Genomic DNA, 8,977 nt, shown 5'->3' on the forward strand with positions numbered 1-8,977 from the left:
AGATGATTGCAACCCAGGCTCCTTTAGAAAATTGGAGGCGAAGGGCCTTCTCCTCCCATAGTCCCATAGTCAGCAGGTTGCTGTAGAGGACATTCCATCCCACTGAGGGAGAGGAGACAAGATGGCAGCTCTAAATTACATGTGCCATAGGCCAGGAGGCTTGTAAACATCCCAGCAGTTGATTGTTATTTTCATTCCTGACTGGTTCGGTGGTGCAAATAACAACGCCATAAACTGCTGGAGCCCAGCTGGAGTGCTGAGGACATGCATTTGTCAACCGGATCAGAGCAAGTGATGAATATTCATGGCAGAGTGAATCTGCTCCCCAAATAGGTAGGCTGATGCGTGAACTGGAAACGGATCTCAGTATGGAAATCAAGTTTATAGGTTTAACCCAAGAAAAGCACTCAGAGTTAGTGGCATGATCAGGAAATGGCACTACGCGGAGGCTGAGGGCGAGTCAGTCAGTGGGCACTGAGCTCAGCTTTGCAAGGTGAAAACATTCTAGAGATCTGGGGCACACGGTGTGCACAGAGTTCATGCTACTGAACACAGTAGCAAACACTTAACACTTAAAAAGGGTCAAGATATGGTAGAGTTTGTTATTGTTTAAATCAGAGTTAAAATATAAAAGAACATAAATGTCACTTCAGAGACTGCCTAAAACAAACCAAATATGTGACTGCACCCCCACCTCTCTCTGTGTCCTTCTAACCCGTGGGAGCAGGTGCTAAGGAGTCAGGTATCAGCTGGTCTCAGGCTACACAGAGGTAACTGTGGCCACTCCTCGGGCTACGCAGAAACACAGAGCTCTTGAACTAAATGTTCTTTCCTGTGTCTAATGATCTCGTCCCCCATCACCCCGAAATGGTCAGGGGCATAAAAGGATAGGCTTTGCTGCTCTGACAATGGGAGACTCTGGCCAGGGTGGGTGCCCTGTCTAGGCCAGGGAGGAAACCATAACGATCTCTCCTCTCCCCTCTCCCACCACCCCCCTGCCAGGCCCCCAACACCCCAACAGGCACCATCAAAAGGGACTTTCCCTCTCTAACCACCAGGGTCTCCAGTGGTGAGCAAAGACGGTGACAAAAGACATGATGTGGTTTCTGCTCAGCTAGAAGCACAGGAAAAACTTTCAAACACCCCTTAGAAGGGAGAAGAACCCAACGCGGAAGGAAGTCTGTGCACCCTTAGTCTTTTTTTTTTTTTTGTCTTGCAGAAACATATGCCTCTCTTTTGGAGAAGCCCACAAGTGCCATGGAGGGTGGAGCCAAGCATTTGCTCACTTCCCCGAGGTGAACAAGATTTGGAGCTGGATTTGAGACACTGCTCTCATTTCTGAGTAATACAGCTAGTTTTAAAACATTTCTTTTTTTTTCCCCAGCCGATCCTCTTAAGAGCATATAATTCTTCAGGCTATATATAGATGAACAATAATATATTATGCGATTACACTGAAGTTGGAGGGGAGATTGAAACAGCTGTAACCTATCTAAGATGGGCTGAATGGTTTGCTTCAGATAATGTACATTTCAGTCTGGAATCCACGTGTAGGTCAAAACTAGAGAAGACAAAACTACCAATTTGAAGCAATCTGACTATAAATCTTGCAGGGTTTCTGTGGGTTGCAAAAGCTGTATAGCAGGTGGGCATACTGAAGGCCTACAGATAATTCCACAGGAATCGTGCCTTTTGGGATTGCATTGCCTGGGAACAAAAGGGTAGAACAGACTGCTCTTTCTCAACTTTCATCTCTGCCTCCGGGTACATTGGTTAACTATATATGGGCTATACTTAAAACAGAGAACATACCTTCTTTAACTCAGAAGTAGCAAAGCTTTTTTAAAAAATGTGTACTTGAAGCAGAAAATACGTCCATTTATACGTGTCCTCTCCTTTGTAGAAAACACAGACCCTCCATGCTTTAAAGTGGAATGAACCTAAAGCCACTTTATCTAAAATAGCATCTGGATTTTTGCCGTTGCCCAATGCCTTCTATCTGAGGATCGCCGAGCCCTTCAGCTGCAGCTGCCAGGTCTCCGAGGCATGCTCTGACAGGGCGGGGCTATCTCTGTGCCTCAGTTTCCTTTCTGGGACACTGCTGACCTGTGGCTGACACAGAGCTACTGAAGTCTGACACCCACGCTTTTGTTAACACACAGAAACAGTCGATCTGGCACTTTGAGGGGGACTGGCCACCCCCAGAGTGATGAACATTTTTCAGTAAAGGGTCATCTGGAAGCAGCTCGGCTTCGGAGACCTGACAGGGGTGTGGAGTTCTGAGTGGGATAGACTCCCAATAAGGGGCTCTAGTGGCCACAGTTCCCCAAGACTCTGTCTGCTCCTTGCTTTCTCGAAATGTCTGCGGAACTAGTTAAGAGTCGAGCTCCTGACAGCAAAGACAGTAATTTAATGCTATGAGACGCTGCTGTTTTGGCAAGCCTGCCTGAAGTACAAACATCAGCGGCTGGCATGGGCCCTGCCCAGCTCGGCAATGGCAGCATTGTCTAACCTGCTAATGTAGGAAGCAGAGGCAGGGAGCTGGGCTTCGTTTCCCAGGTCCAGGTGCAGCTCATCGGGTGGCTCGGGCATCTGGGCGTCTCTCCTGACCTCCCTTGCTTTCATATTCCCATTTCCAGGATGGAGCTACTCAAAGCCCGACTACCTACCTCCTTCAGGAAAAAACTCAAGGAGAAAAGCACACCGCCTTAACCCTTCCACCAGCACGAGGCCGGGTACTTGGCAGCAACAGCAAGAGCAGATACCAGGATCTGTTTTGAGGAAAATCTCAGCCCACTAGCCAGATGTACAAAACTACACAGTTGTACCCTGGTTATTAAAAATGAAACAGATTCATTAAAATGGAACCTCTTTCTTTGATTGTACAACCAGCTGTATGCATGGGGGCTAGCTGCTTCATGGGTCATTTGGGTCAAATGCTCCCCTGTAGGCCACCTGCCTCCCCGAGTCTGCCAGAGACAGGGGTGTGCTCAGGGAGGGCGAGCGCTGACCTACAAAGCAGTCCCAGGACGATGACCTGGGGATCTGGGACCACCCACTCCCCACCGCCTTTCTGTTGAAGCGGACAGTCAGAAGTTAGCTGAGTGCCCGCAGTTCCGATACAGAAGTGTGTTCCACGCTTGGAATGGGAAGGGGAGCTACCCTGCCGCTTTGGAAATAGCTGTGCCATTTGTATGAGCCATCCCTCATGACGCTTGGCCTGCCTTCTGGTGGGTGCCCGAGCACTCCCGCTCCTCAGTGCTCTTGCTGGAGGCTGGAGGGCGAGGCCACACTGTAGACCTGATTCACTTCCCAGTGCTTCCTCAAGTCTGCGTGGGGCGGAGGCAGTGCTGCTATGGTTGGCATTTTATTTGCTAGCCCTGCGCCCGGATGTTTTCCCCAGAAGGGTAGTCCGTCGGGTCTGGGCACAGAAGACCCTGTTTCCCTGTGGGAACATACCACCGAGAGGACACGGAGCACTGAGCGTGAAATCACCTTCTCAATTTCAGAAAAAGGCAGAGACGGGCCGAGGATTCAGGCTTCACTAACTCGCTGGCTTCTCCTTCCCTCAGGAGGGTTGCTCGCCTTCCCTGGCCCTGCTTGGTTTGTCTGGGTCCTGCATGTCCTCCGAGGGTGTCACCTGCCTTGTTAGTGTCAGCAGGTTGGAGAGATGACCAAGTCATGGCTTTTGTGCTCAAGGAGAGGCGGCAAAACGGCCCACATTCCGTTTGTGATGGAGGGTAATCACAATGAAACTGACACTCAAGTAGAAAACGGCGGCGGCCGCCCACGGAAGGGCCCTGCACCAGCTGCTGCGCACAGGTTAAGTGTGGAGCCGCTGCTCAGGTCAGCCTCTGGCCTCCACGAGCTTGTGATTCAGTAATAACTGGAAGCACAATTGCTTTTTCACTCACTAGTTTTTAACGGTTTATTCATAAAGCAATTTTTCACTTTTCACTTATTTTCAGCCCCTTTCACATCTATCTACTCACAGTTTCTGTCTTGGTTTAACCTTTCCCTCTCTCCTCCTCCCTCTCTGCTTCATTTTTCTTTATTCCATTTTTAAAACCTTGAACCGTTAAAACATGGTCAAAGCCTTGATTGCTTTGCTAACCAAAATGTTTCATTTCAGCGTCTTCTTGGATTCTCATTCTCTTCTTTAGCTACCAGTCATTTTGTCTCCCTTTTCTTTTTGTGGCAACAAACTTAAATCTTTCTTGTAAGTATGCCTTTGCTTCAAAACTATGAAGAACCCCTCTCCCCCTGAACCCACTAAACAGCCTAGAATTCATGCAGAACCCTAGCAGAGGTCTGACTTCCGCACAACCCATTATGTCCATGAGAAGAATCTTGATTCCTCTCAGATGAGCATATTAGTTCCTGGGAAAAGTTCCTGGTCCTCACAAATTAGCAGGACCTTCATAAGCTCAATCTCTTTTGCCAAAAGAAGCCGCAATAATTCTCTCCATACAAGCCTGCCCCTCATTTCCATTTTCCCTGACATCTCTCTCTGCTTCATCTGTCTAAATTACAAATATCTGCCATAGCAACAGAGTTCCAAGAACAAACCCAAAGGAAATAAGAGAAAACGATGGGATCTTAGCATCTGAGAGATGTAGTACTTCTGAAAGAGCAGGAAGACAACTTAGGAAACTTAGGAATGTCTCCTTCATTTTATGGATCAAGAAACAGAGGCCCAGGGAAGTTCCAGGACTTTCTTGAGAGCACACAGGTATCAAGGCTCTGAACCAGGACGAGAACGAAGTGTCTGCACCCCTGGTTCAATGCTCTTCCCACCACAGGGAGAGCTTGTGATCTCAGCTCCCACCTCAGGTTGGGTGTATTTTTAGACTCTGGCCCAGGGAACCATGGAAGGAGTGAAATCACCCCATTAATGATCCTTAGTCGGTTGGTCTCAACAACTCACTATCTGTTACTTGTACTAAAACTGAGGAGGCAAAGAAGGGTTCCATGGAAGGGGGCCAGTGTTTCCCCTTGCCTGTGTGGCTGGGAAACAGCCCTCAAGGGGAGCCATGCTGATGGGAGGAGGCGAGGTGAGGAGCACCCCTTCTCTTCCCAGGAGTAACTGCACTGAAAGGCTGCTCGCTCAGAGGTTGCTTTGCAGAATGCCAGATGCCAGGTGAGAGTGGCACCAGGCTCCCTTTCGGGATCCTTGGAAAGAACTCAAATGTGGAATAATTTTTATTTTATCTTATTGATTTATAGAGAGAGAAGGTGGGGGAGGGGGAGAGAGAGAGAGAGAGAAACATGGATGTGGGAGAGAAGCATTAATCGACTGCTGTCCACAAGAGCCCCAACCTGAGATCCAGCCTGTAAGCTGGGTATGTGCCCTGATCGGGAATTGAACCCACAACCTTTTAGAAATCATTGAATTACAGAACTAGGAAGGGCTTGCCAGAACATTTGTACATCTGTGCTTCCAAACAACCTGGCTCCTCTCTAAGGCCTCCCAGGAAGGAGACCCTACTCCCTCCCTCCCGGGAAAGGAAAAAGCCCTAAAGATAGGTGTTAGTGTTTGGGATTTAAACCAAAGTCCTAGGGTTTCATTTCCTTTCCTTTGCTCTGCCCCTCACCAGCAATGTAGGACAGCTGCTTGCCATCATCCGCAGGTGAAACCTCCAGATACCCAAAGATGGGAAGTTTAGTCACAATCCCATGAGAACAACCCCGTCCTGTTAACACCGGGGAGGATTTCTTCCCAAAATCACTCGTTGGCACTTACTGATCACTTCCTCTTCCTTTCTGGTTGGGGTAGGAGAAAACCACAAGGTGACTGCATTCGCGTTTACGTTAAATTAAAGCTTCTATATTAAATTCAAAGAGGAAGAAATGTGTACCTGGCCAACCTGGGTTCATTACTTTTAAACCTGGAAGAAGACGTTAACTAGGAGAAGGTTTGTTAGTTTATAGTATTCTGTGAAACTGGGCAGAGAGAGTATTTGCATAAATCAGGTTAAAAATATCTTTTTGAAATCTTGCTAAGATTTTTTTGGGGGCTTAAATTACATGAGTAAGGCTATATTGAGATTAAAATCACTTCTAATTTAAGGAGCAGCACTCAGCAGCACTTTGAGCAAATGGACTTGAGTTTCAGAGGACTTGAAAGCTTAAAAAAGGATGTGGTGGAAGGCTTACCCCCAGGTCTTGAAACATTTCTTGTAGCTGCTATGTACCCATAAGTAGACCCTGAAGAGGTAGCCAGAGTTCAGAATAATCAGACTTGTTATGGCCAGAAGTTGATAGTGGACATGTCATGGGGAAAGAACTCTATGGTCTCCTAAAGAAAAAAGAAGGGTCTTCCAAATTGGCTCAGTGATCACATTCTATGTAACTTCTCTGTTATTCATTAACTTTTTTTAGCTGCCATCCTCTGTGGTTCAACCTTCCTTTCTATTCAAGATCACGCTAAAGGCCTGGTTATACCTTATTTTCATTTCTCTGCTCTGGCCTTTCCCCATTATCTCCTTTAAAAAAAAAAGTCTAGACACACACACACATACACAGAGAAAATTAGATAAATGGATGGATCCTAAATTGGTTTCCTAACTCCCAAAGGGGGGCGGGTAGAGGGGGGGTAACCTAGAAATGTGCCCATAAACTCCCATGTCACCATGTATCCATTTATTCTATATATTCCCTTGTGGTGGAGAATTAAATGCATCATTTCTGAACAGAGCTTTTATTTTAAGGAAAGACTCAGAAAATGATTTCTTCAGTCTTGTCCTTGCCCTACAAACAGCTACATGAAGCCTCGATCCAACTGTGTGGAGGCCGGCAGGGTAGACTTGTGCTCCTAGTGAATGTTAGCTTTTTATGTAACGTTTCATTCAACAGCCAAGTGTACAAGTGTTCCCAAGATATATAACTCTCCAGAAAAAAAGGCATGCTCTGCCAAGTAAAGAACTATGATTTATGACAGTAACTGTTACACTCTGGGTCTTATTGGGCTTTGTTTTGAAAAATTATTACCACAATGGTTCTGCAGAATTTAGTAGTGCAACCAGCACCATTTGGCACGTTTATGACAATAGGGTTCTGGTTTTCTTAACCCCACAGTTACATGTTGGCAGCATTTCAAGTTCTTGGCACAGATGTTTAAGTGGATATAAAGAAACATTAAAAAAATCAGGCAGTTTCGAGTGTCCACATGTAAGAAGGAGTGTTACTTTCTGAACATGCAGTTGGTGGGCATGGAACCATGAACTTGGTAACGGATGACATGGCAAGCACGAAAACCATTTGTAAAGAGCTTTTAGACTTTTTTCCATGGAAGGCACTAACACTTTTCTAGAAGCATCTCCTATTCACATCTATCAAATGAGACTCAAATTTATTTGTGCCTGGAGACAGGTTAGTTTCTGGAGCATCAATGGACAAGCAAATAGGTCCCTTCACCACCATATGACCCCTGGGGCCGCATGGTCACACTGCCATGACCCCTGGGTTCCACACTAACAATGCCCGGCTTCTGGTAAAACAGAAGCTTTCTTGAATTGAATTACACAAGTGGCAAACCTACTTCCCAAGTTGTGAGGAAAAATAAAATACCGTAGGATGTAGGACAGGAAGACCACGCAGAGCACAAAAAGGCCTTATTCTCTGTGGTGCCCTCAGCGCTAGCTACTGAAGCGAAAGTGACGTCACCAGTGGGTAAGGTGTTCCTTGACTCAGCTTCCTGGAGCTTCCCTGAGGCCACCCACCCATGAGTGGGCTGGGTCTACACACACACACACACACACACACACACACACAGCAGGAAGCCAGTTCTGGAACTTAATCACAAGCTCTTCCTTACCCTCCCCACCAACCCACATCCATCAACAAAAAACAAATCTTCCCCCATTTACTGGCTAATGCTTGAAAACTTAACGAGATCACCTGTATAGCTCATAATTAAGAAAAAGCTACACCATTGAGTTATGAGAGATATAACAGATCAACTCATCTTATCACTGCCACGTGCTGTCCCTGATGGAGATATGAGGAATCCTTGCTGGGGGTGGGGATGGGAGAGACCAATTTGTGTCACGTTCAAAATCTGTTTTAGGGCCACGTTTGTAGCGGCGTGAAGATGTACGCCTCACTGGCCCCTCACTCAAGACAATAGACAAGCATTGGGTAGAGCATGAACTTTTTATATTTAATTTACATTTTGACAATATTGCACATAAATAACAAGGTAAACAGTAAAGTAAACATAAGATAGTTTTGTTGTCCTAGCAAAGTAAGAAGCCAGTAACTTTGGTCAGTTTTGACTTTGAGGGGGAAAAATAGAACCACTGCTGACTGTGGGCTCACATTCACCATGTAAGAGGCCTTGGAGGGAAAGTCAGAGCTACAGAGAAGCAGGAGTCCCAAGCCACTGTGCAGGTCTGGTGAAAACCCCCCACATACAAGCAAGCACAGAAGCTGGAAAAGAGGACAAAGGAGCGGTTTGTGAAACAGAAAGCATTTGGTGTCATGTCAGTGTGATGCTTTGGTTTACCTGTAGTTAAGGACAGCGTTTGTCGAATACTGATACATAATACACTGCAGTTTTGCTCCTTATGGGAATAGATCAGTAAGGCTCTTGAATTTCCCTGGATTATCCTAAATTTGTTGTTCTCTTCTGCAGGTTAGCATTAGGTGCCATGAACAAAATGCTGCATATATATAATATATATATTATATATTATATATTATATACACATATATATATATATATATATATAAGCCACATTGACTAGTGATACACATCAGGCTTTATTAGGAAGGAGGGAGAGAGAGAGATAAAAATTACAATAGTAAAGAATAATAATGAAATTACTCGAACTCCTCTCCACCCTCCTCTCCACTGCCTTCTCCATCAACACCAGCATCTCCCCTCGAGAAGACCTGGTGGTGACCAGCACCGGAGAGAAGGTCAGCGGGACTAGCCTCCAAGCTGAACTCCACAACTCCTACCACACTGCCACCT

Source organism: Plecotus auritus (assembly GCF_963455305.1).
Source record: "Plecotus auritus genome assembly, chromosome: 4".
Classification (NCBI taxonomy): domain Eukaryota; kingdom Metazoa; phylum Chordata; class Mammalia; order Chiroptera; family Vespertilionidae; genus Plecotus; species Plecotus auritus.